The 18,400-nt window shown below is 43.3% G+C and overlaps 1 protein-coding gene across 2 annotated transcripts in view; it reads left to right on the forward strand.

The window, feature by feature from the left end:
* Positions 1–18,400, forward strand: part of STK39 (serine/threonine kinase 39) — a 185,665-nt gene that overhangs the window by 154,216 nt on the left and 13,049 nt on the right. The window lies entirely within an intron of this gene.

Below are 18,400 nucleotides of genomic sequence, written 5' to 3' on the forward strand. Positions count from 1 at the left end.
AAAATCCCACCTGATATCTTCAAGCAATTTCTAGTGAAAAGGGAGAATCTCAAAGTGGTCTTTGGTGATTGCTTCTAAAATATTATACTTGGCAAAACATGCTTGGCTAGAAAAGTCTCTTTTCTCTGCAACTTGGCTCCTCAAAAATTGAATGCAAGAGTCCAGTAGCTTCCTTTTTTTTACCAGAATAAAGGATTTATTGAAGAGCACAACAAAGGACACTTGTGACTGGAACATCATTAAAAAATTTTAGAGGCTTACCTCTCACATGATGATGTATATTTGGTACTGGTAACACTATGTAGAATTGAATTACTGCACCAGTGTCAGAATCAAAGCAGTCAAGGAACATTTACACCCATCACATATTGGTTCAGATGAGTAGTTTGTCCAGGTTACCTAGTGGGTTCAACTCCTGGTCCTTGCATTGCTGTCCTTCCTCACCATGTTGGTCCACTTGGTTGGATCCCTGTACCCTCCATGATCCAATTTCCTACATCTAAATACAAAAAAGTTCTGCTTGAGGGTTTTTAGCCTCATCACCTACCTAAAAGAGGTTACTCAGATACTTTATCAAAATCTAACTCACTGAAGTATTTTAGGAAGGAAACTGATATTCCAATGCTATTGTATAAACAAAGTCCATGTTTGTTTTGGCTGGGACTGGGAAGCTAAAAAAGAAGCCATACCCACTTTACATATAAACAGACAATTTCAGTCTCCATAGCTGTCAACCAGGAGTATGATTCCCATCTGACTCAGTCCCCAAATGCAGCTGCCACTCCCTGTCTCTTCTCCAATAGGCAGTGTCACCCAGCTCTTTTCCTCATTTTTCTCACAGCAGAAGTGAGCAGTTGCCAGAATTGCAGCCATTTCTCTCTGCATGCAAAGTCTCAAGCTTAATATTGCAACTTGGCCCCATGTAAAAGAATCCCTTGCCTTTTAGCCCTGCCCTTTGCTTTAGAGATGGCTTATGGATAGGATGGAGAAAACTACAGATCTTTGGGGACAGGAAGGAGTATTTGAAAATCGATAAGATCAAACTTGCACCTGGGTAAGCTGGAAGCTGGCTCCTCTTGCCTGGTGTGCTGGCTGCACTCACTGGTGCTTCTTTTCTTGGATCTCAGCAACACAGACTAAATTAAGGCCTCCCAGTCCCTGAAAATTAGATCCTGAGGTACCACAGGGGCTTCACGGCTGGGCCTGGTACCCCTGAACAAACGCTAAATTCACAACTTTAAATCTTCAATCAACTTGTTGTTACTCTTTGGATAAATAGAGAGATTATCCAGCTAGTCAGTCATAAAAATATATTATCATGTTTTAACCTTATTTTGGATTGCATCAAAAAGTTTGATATTTTTAATACATTGGGGATCTTGATCTTTATTATTCTCCCTATATATATGATTGTTTCTTGGTATACCCTAGTCTGTCTCATATTGGAGGGGAAAGCCATTTGTGTAGCTGTTGGACATTTCATGAGCGTACTAAAATCCTGTACAATGGCATTAATTCCAGTAATTCCAAGTAACAGTATGTCTGTATGGTAAAATTAAAGCAAGTCCTTACCTTGAATGCTGCAGATGTTGATCTTTGCGCTACATTTTTTTAAATTTGCATGTAGTATTTCATAATGTCTGCTCATTTGTGCAGCATTTTAACATTCCAGAAATTTGTGGACAGAACAGTATTCTTCTGGCATGTGGCTTACTCTTTTCATATCTCACTGATGTGCACACATCCTGCAAACTTTGTTTTGCTTCTGCACAAAAATATAAAAATTAAATTTGAGTTAGATTAACCTCCGCCAAAAATAACCAAACCAAAAACCATCCCGGACGCAGATATCCACATATATAAAGCAGATATCTGGAGATTTGTAGGGCTCTAGATACAAAATTTTGGATCCACGTTGATCCACAAACATGGTCCTTGGGTATCCGGATGTGGATATTCACAGATTTGTAGGGCTCTAAAAATTATCATCTCACTGAGATTTTATAGCATTTGGGGGGAAAGTCCTGTAAATAGTGATGGTAGATGGAAAAGAACAGTGGATGTTATGCCCATTACTAGAAGCAGTAGTGAATGTAATACTGGATCCGAAGAAACTTGGACTTCAGGTTTCATGCTCTGATGTTATGTATATTTCAATCCATTCTTTAACCAAGCTTTAAAGGGATTGTCCAGTCTTGTCCAAAAAATATAGACAGGAGCACAAACTGAGTGTTCTGCTTGTACACCTGAATAGTAGATTTACCACAGGTCTTCTAACTGCCATACCTCCTGTAAGAAAATATAAAACAGCATTAAATCACTTGAACTGGGAACTGAAAAATTGATTTCCCAGAGTCGGTTAAGAGAAATTGAGCAAAACTTTTTCCACTAACTTGAATACTGGATGAATTAATTTAACCCATTTGGGTTTTAAAAACAAGCTAAAATCCTGACAGGAAGATGATCGTGAACACATTAATCTGTTTAGGAAGCTCATTTGTTGTGCATGTCTTGATATTGCCTTGATTATTTTAAAATAAAAGGTTTAAAGTGTGTGGGTGGGCGGGGGGGGTGGCTATAGCAGGGATATTAGTTCTGTTAACCTTGCTTCAGCAGAGGACCTGGTTCCATTAGCTTCCAGATTAAATGCAGCTGATAAATTGCATTTCACTTTTTAGCTGAAGCATGCACAAATTCAGCCTGTAAATGTGCATGAAAACAAAGCTGAGTTCTGTGAAAGCCTTGTGAAACTTGATCTTTTCATTGCTCCTTTTTATAAATCTAAGAAGCTATAGAGATGGAAAGTCAGGGGAGACATCTGTGATTAGTATCAGGCTAGACAGTTTTTTGGCATAACCTGTTCCTGAAGGATTGTTGGAACTGTGCTCATCAAAGACTGTTGCAGAAAGCGTGGCAACTGCATGTGAGTAAAAGCTGTAACTGGGGTTCATTTGGCATGTACCCTTTCACAGCATTTGCTGTTAAGTCTCAACATTTTTCACCTCCTGATTGCTACTGGATTTGCTTCAGTTAACATGGGCTTCAGAGGAAGATTTTGAACTGAGATAAGGGTGTCAAGGATAAGATGCTGTACTGGCAATAGGTGGAGAAGAGCAGACCCCAGTGGCTGAGAAGAAGCCACCTGCCCCCAAGGCTTGGATGCTCACACTACCACACCTAAGAGAAGGAGATGCAAGGTGGTAGAGAGTAGCACGGAGGCTTCCATCTGCTGACCTAACATCTTGGGAAGTGTGCTTCCTGCTCAGAGCCCTCATCCAAGACATCACAGAGTGGTTGCTGAGGCTCATTGGACCTCTGACCACTACCCCATGTTCAACCAATTGGGCACTCAGGATACTGCCTAGTATGACCCAAAGCAGATGAGTAGGATGAGATTGAGGGCCCAGGCAAGAATATGCATCCTAGAGATGAATGCATTGCTGTGCAGGGAGTATTGACAGAAGGTTTTGACTTCCTAGACCATGGGATGCTATTCCAGGAAAGAGGATTATTGGGAAGAGATGAGGCCCACCTGACCAGGAAGGGAAAGAGCCCCTTCAGACACTGGCTAACCAACCTAGTGAGGAGGGATTTAAATTAGGTTCAAAGGGGGCAGCTGACAAAAGCCTATGGGTAAGTATGAAAAAGGTGACCTTAGAGGGCTAGATGTTGGGACGGGCCAGGGAGGAGAGGAATGAAAAATAGGAGCATCAAGAGAGAAAACAATGAAGGAATCTGCACAACATATTAGATGTCTATGCACACAAGCAAAGTGTATGGGGGATAAACAGGGAGAGCTAAAAGTATTAGTACATAAGCTAAATTATGACTTAATTGGCATCAGAGAGACTTAGTGGGATAAAGGTAATTACTGGAATATCGGCATAGTTCAGGAAGGACAAGTAGTGAAAAAGGAGGTGTTGCATATATATAAAGAATATATACACCTGTTATTTGAGTGATGGTTCCTATGTTTATTTGACACATGGGCACGTATATGTGCCATGCAACTCAGTCCAGAGATTGTAGGTCAAGATGACCCTCTTGAGAAACATTCCACCATCAGCCTCTGCTCAAGCAGCAGAGGGTTCATGGGTCTTAATTTTCAGTCCCCGCTACTACTGTGACCTCTACCTGTTCCTAGTCAAGAACCACCCTCTGTTACTGATACCAAACACTTCTATCCCTCCCCAATCTTTGGGGTAATCTCTCACTTTTTGCCCACAAGTTGGACTCTGTCATGACAGACAGTTGAGTTCTAGAAATTATCAACTGTGATTACTCCATTGAATTTCTCTCCCTTCCTCCACACAAATCACCTTCCCTCTTCCTCTTCAAGGACCACTCACCAGGAGATTCTTTGGCAGGAATAGATTCCCTCTGCAGGGACCAATAGAACAAGGGCCAGCTCCGTTTCAAGGGAGAGGGTTCTATTCCCTATACTTCTTAATCCACCCCAAAAAATGGAGGATGGAAACCCCTTCTAGACATTCAACAGTTGAACATCTTCATTTGAAAGTCAAAATTCAGGAAGTCGAAATACACTAGTATCAATAATTGCCTCCCCAGAGGAGCAAATCTGATTCGTGCCTCTCAACATGGCTGCCTATATTTGTATAGACATTCATCTATCCCCTAAAATTTTTCTCCAGTTCCTAGTAGGTCAGGAACACTATCAGTTCAGTCTTTCGCTTTGGATTCGCCACAGCACACATGATATTCATAAGGGTTTTCTCTGTGGTGGCAGACCAAATGAGATGTCACAATTACAGAATTTTCCCGTATTTGGACAATTGGCTCCTAATAGGTCTCCAACCACAAGGTTAGATCAGTTACTTTGTTCCTGCTCCATCTTCTAGCAGCACTGGGTGTTGGTGTGAACAAATAAAAGTCCATTTTGACCCCCCCAACAGACAAACTTTACTGAGGCAATGCTGGACTCCATTTCAGCGAGATCTTTTCTCCCCACAGAAAGATTTCAGTGAGATGTCTGATAACAGAGGCTACTTGCAGACCAAAGACTATAGTGAAAATATGCTTTTCTCTAGTAGGCCATTTGTCTTCATGTACTTATGTGACCCCATTCACCAGACTTCATCTGTGCTGCCTGCAGGCCTTTCTCTGGTCTGTCTGCTCACCAGACAAAGACCATATGTCATTACCTCTCTTACCTGGTCGTCGAACCCAAAACAAGTGTGAGTAGGAGTCACATTCAGCGCTCCCACCCCAGTGCCACCACCACAACAGACACATCCTTTCTGGGTTGGGACACTTACCTGAATGATCATACTGTACAGGGTATTTGGACCCCAGGGGAGGCCAGACTGCACATCAACTTGCTAGAACTGAGTGTGGTCCTCCTGGCCAGCAGGTCTTTCTCCTGCTTATAGTCACTCTATATCCAAGTAATATTGGACAACGTCACCACGTTCTTTATATAAACAAGCAGAGTGGAGCAAGATCCCTTCCCCTTTGCCTGGAAGCAGTCTAGTGATGCATCAGAAACCACATCACTAGATAGCCACATACCTACCAACTGTTCACTTTTCTTTAGCAGACAACCTAGTTAGGCACTTCTGTGCAGATCACAAGTAGGAAATACACATCTCTGTTCTGAGTGATATGTTCACTCTGGGGGGAAATACCTCAGTGGGTTCTCTTTGCATCCCAAACAAACCGGAAATTTCCCCTGTACCTCTCCAGAGCAGCTATGGGCCACGATTCCCAGGATGACACTTTCCTGTTGACATGGACAGACCAACTCCAATATGCCTTTCCACCCACTCTCCTGCTACCACAGGTCTTGAGAAAGATTTGTCATGCCTGGGTCAGAGTCATTCTCATAGCACTCAACTGCCCCAGACAATTTTGGTTCCCAGAACTTTTGAGAACGTCAGCCTGTCGTCCTCTCAGGGTCTGTCCCTTCTGAGATCACCTAACTCAGGAAGATTGCAAAATCAGACACTCCAATTCAGATCCACTTCACCTGATGGCCTGGCATTTGGATGGGCATCAGATCTAGAATGCTCATGTTCAGAGGCCATTCAAGCCATTCTTACTCAAAGTAAGATTCAATTAGGAACTGCTCCCTAGCTAAATGGAAACATTTCTCTACCTGGGCACAGTGCAATCAGTCATCTTCAGACTCTGAAGATATCTCAGTCAATTTAGATTGTCCTGTCATTGAAGAACTTGGGTCTTTTCTTTAGCTCGTTGCGGGTCTATCTTGCAGTAATCAGTGCTTTCTTCCCTCTAGTAGACAGGGTTCTGTGTTTACTCACCCAACTCATAAATCAGAGTTAGGAGCAAGATGTAAGGCCAAGGTAGAGAACAGTGATCTGTTACCGATTCAGTACAAAAGAGGCTTTCAAAAAGGACTCGATCAAAGCTCACTAACAAACTGTTAATGCATGCCAGGAGGGTCCACTCAGTCTGCAGCCGGTTAGTGTTGTGTAGAATCACACCCCAGCTTGCCGCAAACTAAATGGTTGTGTAGAAGAGCCGTAAGTGATTAAAGCTTGCCATATGCCATTCAGCTGATTTTAGCTTGGCCAGTAGGCCAGCTTGCTACTTGGATATATTTAGCCAAACTAAACTTTTAAGCTATTGGCTTGACAATGGTCAAGCAGCTCAAATAAGAGTAAGCTTTGTGGCAATTTCTAATTTAAAAAAATAGCAACTCAATTCAGAAACACGTTTGTCAATCTATAGTCCCCTCCATCTATTATTGTGGTTACAAAGAGAGTAAATTCCAAGCTTTGCATATCCTACACATTTTTTTAAGGGAATGTTTTGTCTTATTTGAAGCCAGTGGAATTATATATTTCTGCAACAGCTCAAAGGTGTATTACTTTATGTGCTAGAGACTAGCTTCAATTAAATCCCCCAAAGTCAAGATGCTCTTACAGTTATTAACCTGTCCCTCTCCACCCACCAAAAATGAAACAAAACCAAAACACCCTGATAAGGGTTTGGTGTTGAGATATACAGTTGTGCATCAGTGTGTTAATGACACAATCCAGTGTTCAGAAATGATTGCCAAGAGACCTCCATATAGATTTTGAACACATAGAGTAGAGGATAGTCTGATACATATCAGATATTTTGATGCACTTGTTCACTGCCACTGGTTTGACTCCTGTTTGCCAGATATTATAATCAGAACCAAGCAACATCACTTAGTCACCAGAGGAACAACTTTTGTTAAATAATATCAAAAATTTCTTACTGAGCAGTCTACTATGTCAGAAAGAGCCAACTGAGTAATATGTAGATAATATTTGGAATGGGTAACACTAATCATTTGTCTACATCTGTTACATTCTCTTGTAAGAAGTTTGAAGCCATTTGGAGAGTATTGTTTGAATCTCATTTCTACACCTACCCTTTCATTATACCAACTTAAAATATCACAATTTGATTGGTTTCTTTTTCACTTGGGTGCTGATTCACATTCAGCAAAGGCGATAAGGACTGCTACAATAAGTAGGTGAGGTTGAAAGCCTCACATCTATAGTAAAAGATTGTTGGATTCAAAGACAGGTGTGCTGGCTACGCCAAAGAATGACTGCTGGACCAACTTCACAGTGGCTTCACCATAAATTATTTCTGAGCAATAAATAATAGTATTGATGGCTCTCTATTAACCTTAGTGTCACAGAAATTAGAAAATGAAAGGACTACTGGTCTCCCCACTTCTACTGATACATGATTCCCTATAATATTTTACTGTTTGTGTTTAATTTTATTTCCTTTTGTCCAGTCTGGTTTCAGATGTCTCACATGCTAAAGCTTCTGCTTCTTCCCTTTTATGCATTTTTAGCATCAGAACTTCCCCTCACTCCTTTGCTTACATCCTTTTCTACCCACTGACTTCTGGTTAATAGTCCTTATGCTCAGGTGAATAATTAATTCCTCTCTCTCCTTTGTGTTTATTCCATCATTCAAGTATCTGAAGCTAGTTCTAGGTAGCATAAGACCTGGGGATTCAGGTGAGGTTGGTGGCAGCCATGACTACCCTTTGTCTTGGTTTTTTGCTCTTTGTTATGCATTAAGGTCTAAAATGGAGGATAGTGCATATGGCAGGCCAAGCACTGAGGCTGCAAGGCACACTAGAGAACAGCAAAGTGAAGCAGTGGCAGTAGTGCTATCAACCTTCCATGTAAAAAGAGAAAAAGCTGTCCCCATCTTTGCTCCAACTATCTCCATTCAACAGTTCTGTTACTTTCTTCTTCCATGACGTAATGCTTCAGAGCTTGCAGCCTAAAATCTAATCCGCTTTTTTTGTACCATATCATATTGCAAACTCTTATCTAACTATTTGACTGATCACCACAAGTTTTACTCTTAGATTCATTGCACTGAGACTATTTCATTCATTCATTTTGTTTGCAAGTCAGTCTTCTGTGATACATCTGTCATACCACTAGAGCTATTTTTTGTCATGAAATTCTGTCCAGGGAATTGCTCTCTTAGTAAATGAATAGTGGTTTTGCTTGTTTGTCTGGAGAGGTAAAAGCTGAAGTGTTCATGTTAATCCATATGTGATTTTTGTTGGTTTGTTTTTTTGAAGAAGGAAAGATTTTTAGATTGTTAGATTTGAGATGTGTAGACCACATGATGCATAAAGACTTTGTGTAGTGCTTTAGGCAGCATGATCACTCACTAGAATGATACGGCTTTGAAGGATATCAAAAAGAAGAGTCTTCTCTTCGTTCAAGAATCCTGTAGGGATTCATTTGTAACTTAGCTTGTGATTGTGTGTCTGCTTCAACCAAAGGATCCAAAAGTGAAAGTTCAGTATGTTAACTTTACTCTTCTTAACATCTTCTTATAACAGCATGTAGGCACAGGAAAATGCCCCACAGTTCCTTGTGGCTTGCCCTTTTAGCTTCTATAGTTTCCCCCCCCCCCTTTGGCTTTATCCCCATCTTCATCTCTTGAAAAAAATCTACTTATCAGCTGAACTTAGTGGTGCTTTTTGTTCACATAATTCTAGCCTATCACCTTTCTTTCTGTAATCAGAAAAGTTATTTTGCTGAAAGTAGGTATATTACAGTTATTTATAAAAAGCTACAACATTGCTAGAAGTACCTAGTTTGAGTAGCATTACTTTCTGAAAGCCTGAAGCTTCACAAGTTTTTCATTAATATCTTCAGTGCATCTCAAGTCCCTGCTAATTTTGGTAGTCTTGAGGACTTTGTTGAAGTTTTTGTTGCATCATTTTTTGTTGCTGTTCAAGCTTTATATAGTATAAGAGTAAAGCTGTAATATCAGTTCCATTCCTCAATTCTCCTGCCACTGTGTAGTACCTATCAAATATATAGATACTCCATAAGGATCCTTGTGACAGACCAAAAAACTCAATCTCTAGAAAATTGGTTTTAATCTCTGTTTCTGGTTGGAACAGACCGTTCTGTAGAGCAATCTTATTTATCTCTCTCCTGACCTACAACTAATTTTACGTAAGCTATTTTATGGTAAGTATTGTCATCTTGACACAGTCACGTAACTCCCATTAGCTTTAATAAGAGACGCGCACACATTATTGATAGACTCGCCCCTAAGGATTTTATAGATAACTAGGAGCTTAAATATTTTCAGCACATCCAGCTCATTTAGATCCTAACACACTGAAGGGTGACTCATAATGACTAGACTCTTGGGGATTCAGAGAGCATCAAATACAGCCTTAGGTGGTCAAATCTTGCATCTAATTGCTCCTTCAAAGAAGAAAAATCTGAATATTATGCCTTTTTAATCATGTAAGCTGTGTATAAAATGTCTTTGATACTGAAGAACTTTATGTTCATTGAAATATGTTCTGCTGTATTAATTTCAAGGGTCAAAAGAGTTCAAGGTGTTAAATGCATTGTCCAACATAAAAATAGCGATACAATGAATTCAGGAAGGGGGTGTTCCTACAGAGACCCTAGCTTACTCAATTTCTTGGTAAACATGCAAAAGTATTTGTTCCAAAGTTGAAAGACAAGAAAGAACAAGAAATTAAAACAAGTGTTTATATTGAAACTGAAACTGAGTGATTAGGCAAATCAAAATTAAACCTTTAAAGCCCGTCTCCTTTTTAGATATAAAATATTATAACCTCTTATTTTCAGAATCTTTCTGATGAAAAGGCAAGAGTTAATTTTACTTACAGTTCTTATGTCTAAAGGATATTCACTTTTCCTGTTTATAACAGACAGACTGACCCAAGGTGAAGGAGAGAGGGAATGGGAAAGGTGGGGGTAATATGGCTTTTGGTGATGTCTTTAGAACACTGAATGGCTGGTCAGTCACGAATGGATACTTTGCCTGACAGGTCAACTACAGTACCTGTTGCAAGAGCCCTGGTTCACATTCTGGTCAGGGACGTCATGTGGTTGGACCTTTTCTCCTTAGGTACAACAGGATTGTGGTCATCTCAACTCGCTGTGCTGATGCAATGCAGTTTATTTCAGCATTTGATGAAATGTCAATAAAATAAGAGGAAGGAGGGGAGAAAGTAACACAAAAGGAATGGAACAGAACAGGATCTTATGTGCCTTTACAGTACTGGCAGTTAGGTATCCACACTGATGAGCTGAGGAATGGATGTCAGGATAATAGGATTTTCAGTACTCACAAGTGAAAAAGAAAGTTTCTTGAAGAAGGGCAAAGCTTAATAGCCTTCTCTCAGGAAGAAAGTCTTTCAGGCTCATTTTCTGCTCCTGTCTTGGGGTCAAGGAAAATAGGATGACACAAGATGAGCTGGGATGTCAAATGGGACAGAAGAGATGAGCACGGGGTTTTTTTTTTTCTTTCTTTTAAAGTCTCTTTTTAAGAAACCCAAAAAGCGAAAAATGGGCTGTTCATCGTCATTATTTTGTCTAACAGTTATGCCCAATAGCCAACATACTAATTTTGGCTACATGTTTCCTGGTTTTTAACTAGCATAATTTTAACACTGTCACAGCCAGGCTGTGGGCAACCAGACCAAGCAGTCAGAGCTAGGGACTGTGGTCGCAGGTCAGGAGTCAGCTGGATCAGGATATCAGGGGGTCAGAAGTAGGAGACAAACTGGAGAATAGAACCATGAATCAGATGCCAGGAGTTGTGCCAGGCCAGGATGTCAGAAAATCAAGCTGGGGCACAGGAAAAGGAAGCACAAGGCACACAGTTCAGAATAGGGTGGAGTCCAGTTGTTCAGACAGCTTCTTGTTCCTCCTGCTGGCTTAAGTAGGGCCAGCAGGTCAGCCAGCTGCTCTGGGGCTCCACCAATAGGACTGAAGGGGCAGAGCCTCAAACTAGAGCTGGGCTTTATAGTCCCAGGTATGCAAGTGTTAGCAGGCTGGAGCGTGGCTGCGCCTATAAACTGTGAAAACCCAGGTTTGAGACCAATGTTCACAACAAACGCAGTTCTTGAATCATATTACTAAGCCGTTCTTGTTTGGTCTTATTTTGTTTTCCCCTTTCTCTGCGCAATCATTGGCAAATGATATGTTCAACCTTGAGCCCTGGCTCAAGTTCTCTGTCTGGGTAGTTCATATGCTACTTTAATCACAGGTTGATCACTTTACCTCAGCCTTGTCAAAATGCTACAGGTATCAGTGTTTTACAATAGGTCTAAAATATTGAGCGTGACCTACCTAGGAGCGTGAGGCTTAGAAGTCATGAAGGGGTCTCTTTCAAACTTCTCCTCCTCAACTACAGTGTCAGAATTCTTGGGTTTGAATATATAATCATGGACAACCAAAACCTTGTTGAGACTTCTAATTTCTGAAGTGTCTATTGGCATTTTCCACACTAAACCACATGTGTTCTTGATGCTGTTACAGAAAAAAAAAATATGAATTTTCTCTAGAAACTGCTCTGGTTACATAGTTTTGTGGTTAATGCATTAACATCGGGTTCTGTAACACTTGCTTTTAAACTTGCGATGGCTGTCTGGCTTTTCTCCTGAGATCAGGTTTTTGTGTTTCAAAGTATCTTCCTAAATCTGATTTTTCTAAAGTTTCTGGAAAAATGATAAATTGCTAGTTATGTGAATGTCAATTTTTAAATCAGTGAAAACAATTGTCACAATTTGAATCTGTTTGTTTTGCTTATAGTATGAGGAATACATTGTTATGAGTCACTGGCATCAGATATTACTTACCCAATACTTAATCTTGAGTATTTTTTGTTTTTGACCCCCTAACCAATACCATGTTGCTGGAATTGCTTGAACACTAGGTATAGTTCTAGCACCAAAATTATTTCATGTTCACATTTGATATAATGTTCCTATTCAATGGAATATACTCTGTTCTCAGTAGATGGAAAACTTTTTCTGTCAGCTATTGCTTGCCATACTACTTTGGTTCAGTCCTGAGTTCACATCTTTCTGCCTGCTACCTTTGGGTATTAAGGAATTTGAGGACTACCATCTTTACATAATCTCTAGATTTTATGCAGTTCAAATGGGGATGAATATTTCATAGGTTCCTATCTGTCAGAACTGTCTTTAAGCAATGCAAACATGGATTTGCAACCTTCCTACTACATAAGGCTGGCAAGAATTCAACATTTTTATCCTACCATTTCCTGTTTAAGGAGACTTACTGTCAATATCTCTTTCCAACAGGACCAGATTCAAACCTCCCCTTACAGTCTGCGACTGGGATGTGTGTTTGGGTTATAGATTGTTTCAGCATTTAATCTTTTGGAGACTTGATATCTGACACACACACCCCAAACACCAGTGAAATTAATGCGCTCTAGAAAATGCCAGCATTTTAAGGATTAAACATCACGGACAAACATTTTTCATCCATACCGTATCTCTAAAAACACACATTTTAATCTGATGATAATTGTGTTGAACTTTATTCACTTGTAAAAACACTTGGAGTTGAGCATTTTAGTTGCTGGGGCTGCTGCTGTCTTCCCTGTATTGACTTCAGCTCATGCAACATCTAGTTGCTCCTCTTAGACTTCTTGGAGAGAGGGAAAAAAAATAAAAAAAAATAAAAAAAAAACAGTTGCAAAGTCCACTGGCTCCATGTCATACAGCACACTGATTTTAGGATGTTTTTCTCCACTGTTTAGCTGGACTATTTGTCTGTTTTGACCTCAAAGCTTTCATGAGTCGGCTTCTCAAAACAAAATGTAGTGCATCTAATGTGAAGCTGTCTACTAGAAGTGGCACAGTGTTCTAATCTGCTAAATTTTGGAATAGATACATTGAGATATGTATTAAAAACAAACTGAAAGGCCAGAAATGTAACTTTAAGGAAGGGGTGTGTATAGCAGTGTTTTCCATGAATATTTTGAGATATCTCTGAAAGCTATTTATCAAGTAAACATTCCTCTGCAGTATTTGCAACGCAGCTGTTACAGCATTGTTTTAATGCATGAAAACCTAAAAGTGAAATTGATTGAAAATTTAATCAAAACTGTAAGTGAAACTCACTTGATAATTCCTTTATTCACATAAAAATGCATAAAGAAAACAAATATAAAGTAAATTAGATTTTTATCTGTAGCATAGGTAACTTTTTTTAATGTCTTTAAATGAAAGGATTCCATTTTAAATATATCCCATTAGATTCCTATTATACAAAACACTCTACTGTCTTTAAAACAACTTTTCATTGCAATTAATTAAAATAAAGGTGAATTAATTTACTTCTGTACACTTTCTGCAGAAAATGCTGTGGATCTGGCCCATAACCTGGCAAGTTGTCTAAACTGCATAACAGTTTGAACTAGTATCTCCTCATTTTTAAGTGTGGCAGATTTCTGTGTCCCCCAGTGCCTTAGTTATCATTAGAATATTCACAGCTTTGCTTCCTGTCTGATTAACGTTTTATGATATTTCATATAAGTATGTGTGTAATAAAATTGCACCTTCCTGCCTCATTGCTTTAACTTCCCCACCACTCTCCTCTTAGCAGGGCCGGTGCAACCACTAGGCGAACTAAGCGGCCGCCTAGGGCCAGGGCCGGCTCCAGGGTTTTGCCGCAAGCAGCCAAAAAAAAAAGTCGTGATCTGTGGCAATTCAGCGGGAGGCCCTTCATTCCGAGTGGGAGTGAGGGACCCTCTGCTGAATTGCCACTGAATAGCTGGACGTGGCGCCCCTGTCCAGAGTGGCTGCCCCAAGCACCCGGTTGCTAAGCGGGTGCCTGGAGCCGGCCCTGCCTAGGGTGCCTAGTGGTGAGGGCGCCTAAAAGCCCGCTCAGGCGAGGAGGTGGACTGGAGGTGATCTGGGGCTTGGGGGCACGTGGAGGGCTGCCCACAGTAATGGGGCACACACAGGGGAACCGCTCCCTGCCGCAGATCACCTTCACTCTGCTACCTCCGCTGAGCACACAGCCCCTGCTCTAATTCTCCTCCAAGCCTGGGAGGGGAGGAGAATTAGTGGCCCCGGTGTGCTCAGCAGAGGAGGCGGAATGGAGGTGAGCTGGGGTGGGCTCCCTGTGGGGGCTTCCCAGGCAGGGTTAGCTGTATGGAGGGGTGCTCCCCGGGCGGGGTTAGCTGCAGAGGGGGAGGTAGCTGCTGCGGGGGGCTTCCCGAGTGGTGGGCTGGGTTAGCTGCCGTGGCGGTTGGGGTTAGCTGCTGCGGGGGGGGGGGGGAGTGCCTCTGGTGAGAGGAGGGGTGGGCGTGGTTAGCTGCTGTGGAGTGTGGGGGTGGGGTTAGGTGGGTTGGGGGATGGCACAAGGTGGAAGTTTCACCTGGGGCACAAAACTTCCTTGCACTGGCCCTGCCTCTTAGGAGCAGAAGGGCTCAGCTAGAATGACTGTGGCCCAGCCTGTGCTGGTGAGTCTTGTGGGGCTGGAGTTGGTGCTGGTTAGGGACAAGGTTTTTTGTTTTGCAAACAAATGTGCGTGTGCGGGGGGGGGGGGGGAAGTAGTGTGCAGCTTTGAGGCATAGAGGCTTTTGGATAGGTGATGGTAGCAAGCAGGAATATGTGGGTTTGTTAATCTTGCTTAATGGCCTTTATAATTGGCTCTTGAAGTACCCAGCGGTGGCCTTGGCATTACTGTGTTAGGGTGGCTGAGACAGTTGACTGTTGTAGAGGCAAGAGGCCTAGGGAAGGGTTGGTGATTGGGTGTCTTGATCCCTCTGATGATCACCTTCCTGCCAGTGCCGCTAATCCACAGAGTCTGCTCAAAGTAAAGCAAGACAAAGCAACGATCAGCCTCATAGCCCCGGCATGGTCTCATTAACACTGTTTCAGCATGCTGCTGAGTCTCTCGGTAGCCACCCCACTGCCACTACCTCTTCGGTCGGATCTGCTGTCTCAGAACCACGGCAACCTGCTGCACCCAAACCTGGAGTCGCTGCACTTCACTGTTTGGCTGCTGCGTGGTTGAGTGTGGTCCAACAGCGGTGTTCCGCTGGTGTCCAGCAGGTCCTGCTGGGCAGCAGAAAACCATTCACTAAGATTACATATGTGACAAAGTGGAGATGGTTCATGTGTTGGGCTGTGGACCGACACGTTCATGTGGATGAGGCCCTGCTGCAGGACACCCTGCAACCTTTCCTTCTTCAAAAAAACAAACACAAAAAAATCATATGTGGGTTAACATGAACACTTCTGCTTTTACCTCTCCAGACAAACAAGCAAAATCACTATTCATTTACTAAGAGAGCAATTCCCTGGACAGAATTTCATGACAAAAAATAGCTCTACTGGTATGGCAGATGTATCCTGCATTTCATAATGGCCAGGCTTCACTTTCAGTTCATGGCATTACCCTTTGGCCTGTCTTCGATCCCAGGGTGTTAATGAAATGCGGGCGCTGGTAGCAGCTTAGCTGGGATGTTGGTGGGTCCAGATCTTCCCATATCTTGACGACTGGCTCATCAAGGGCAGGTTTCTGGAGCAGGTCCGCCAAACCCTGGAGCTGGTGCAATCCATCTCCAATGATCTGGGCCTGTTAATAAATACAGAAAAGTCCATATTAATGCCGGTCCAACTCAGAGTTTATCGGAGCAGTTCTCAACTCTATATGAACGAGGGCCTTCCTTCCGGAAGCACATTTCCAGGCCATGTCAGACTTGATTAACCATGTGGAGAGCCATCCGCTTACCACAGCCCACATGTGTCTGTGACTGATGGGCCACATGGCTGCGTGCACATACATGGTCAACCATGCCCGTCGTCATCTATGATCGCTCCAGGCATGGCTGGCCTTGGTCTATACCCCCGCAGGCTTGCCCTGGACCGAGTGTTCATGGTGCTGAGCCACATCCTCTTGTCCTTGGACTGGTGGCTGGATCCAGAGTCGGTGCTGCGGGTGGTTCCCTTTGTGACTCTGTCTCCATCGCTTACCCTGGTCTCAGACGCGTCGCACCTGGGCTGGGAAGTCCATGTGGATGAGTTCAACACCCAGGGCCGCTGTCTACACAGTGATCTGACCCTATCAATGTCCGGGAGCTCAGAGCAGTTTGCCTGACCTACCAGGTGTTCTTGTCACACCTGAAGGGCAGGGTGGTGCACATCCTGACAGACATTACCACTGTGATGTATTACATCAACATGCAGGGCAGAGCCAGGTCTTGGGCCCTTTGTTGGGAAGCTCAGCCTCTGGGACTTTTGTGTGCCATTCATCTGGCAGCCACCCACCTGCCTAGAGACAAGAACATCCTGGCAGATAGCCTTAGCAGGACCTTCTCATCTTGCCACGAATGGTCACTCCATCCGAGCTGGGCAGCCTAATCTTCCGCAGGTGGGGGGCTCCCCAGTTGAACCTGTTTGCATCCAGACAGAACAGAAAGTGCTACATGTTCTCTTCTCTGCGGGGCAGGGTCAAGGGCTCCCTGTCAGACACCTTCCTGATTCCGAGGTCAGGAGCTCTGATGGTCACCTTCCTGCCAGTGCCGCTAATCCACAGAGTCTGCTCAAAGTAAAGCAAGACAAAGCAACGATCAGCCTCATAGCCCCGGCATGGTCTCATTAACACTGTTTCAGCATGCTGCTGAGTCTCTCGGTAGCCACCCCACTGCCACTACCTCTTCGGTCGGATCTGCTGTCTCAGAACCACGGCAACCTGCTGCACCCAAACCTGGAGTCGCTGCACTTCACTGCTTGGCTGCTGCGTGGTTGAGTGTGGTCCAACAGCGGTGTTCCGCTGGTGTCCAGCAGGTCCTGCTGGGCAGCAGAAAACCGTTCACTAAGGTTACATATGTGACAAAGTGGAGATGGTTCATGTGTTGGGCTGTGGACCGACACGTTCATGTGGATGAGGCCCTGCTGCAGGACACCCTGGTGCTTAAGGTGCAGTAAATAGTCCAGTGTCTATCACTATCTTTGATCAAGATACACTTGGCAACCATTTTGGTGTTCCACCCTCTGCTTCAAGGCCGTCCATCTCAAAATGGGGCACTCCCCTTTCAAAACCTTGGCTTCCTGCTCCCTTCTTTTTCTCTCGTGGGAGGTCGCCTTCTGGGTCGCTATAACTTTGGCTTGTAGGGTATCTGAGATCCTGGCTCTCACGTTGGAGCCACCCTATATTGTCTTCTGTAGGGACAAGGTCCAGCTGCATCCACACCCAGCCTTTCTGTCCAAGATTATCTCCCAGTTCCACACTAGTCAAGACATTTACTTAGCAGTCCTTTGCCCAAAGGCTCATGCAATGGATGAGGAGCGCAGGCTGCGTACCCTGGACATCAGATGGGCGCTGGCCTTCTACATTGATAGAACAAAGCCATTCCATAAGTCAACACAGATGTTCATTGCTGTCGCTGACAGGATCAAAGGTTGCCCAGTGTCAGTCCAGACAATCTTGTCTTGGATCACGGCCTGCGTCCTCTCTGCTATGAGCTGGCAAAGGTGCCCCCACTGGTAATCATGACTGCTCATTCAGCTAGGATATAGGCAGCAGCAGCAGCCTTCCTGACGCAGGTGCCAATCCAATAGCTCTGTTGGGCCATGACCTGGTCATCTGTCCACCTGTTCGCATCGCACTACGTGCTGACCCAGCAGGCTTGAGACGATTCTGGCTTTGGCGGAGCAGTGCTGCAAGCAGCGAGACTGTGAACTCCGAGCCCACCTCCATTGATTCTGCTTGTGAGTCACCTCGAATGGAATTGACATGAGCAAGCCCTCAAAGAAAAAACAGTTATGTACCTTTCGTAATGGCTGTTCTTTGAGATTGCTGCTCATGTCCATTCTATTACCCACTCTCCTGCCTCCTGTCAGAGTTGTCAGCAAGAAGGAACAGAGGGTATAGGGCCGGCACCGTTTGATATACCGCGGTATGCGCACATCACTCCAAAGAGCACAGGTACAGTTAAGGCAATAATCTCCAAAGGTTGCACATGTGGGCGCACACACCTAGAATGGAGTGGACATGAGCAACATATATCAAAGAACAACAGTTAAGAAAGGTAGGTGACTGTTTTTTCTTGTCCTTCTAGCCAGCTGAGAATGGTT

This window comes from Gopherus evgoodei, chromosome 11 (assembly GCF_007399415.2).
Source record: "Gopherus evgoodei ecotype Sinaloan lineage chromosome 11, rGopEvg1_v1.p, whole genome shotgun sequence".
Lineage (NCBI taxonomy): Eukaryota > Metazoa > Chordata > Testudines > Testudinidae > Gopherus > Gopherus evgoodei.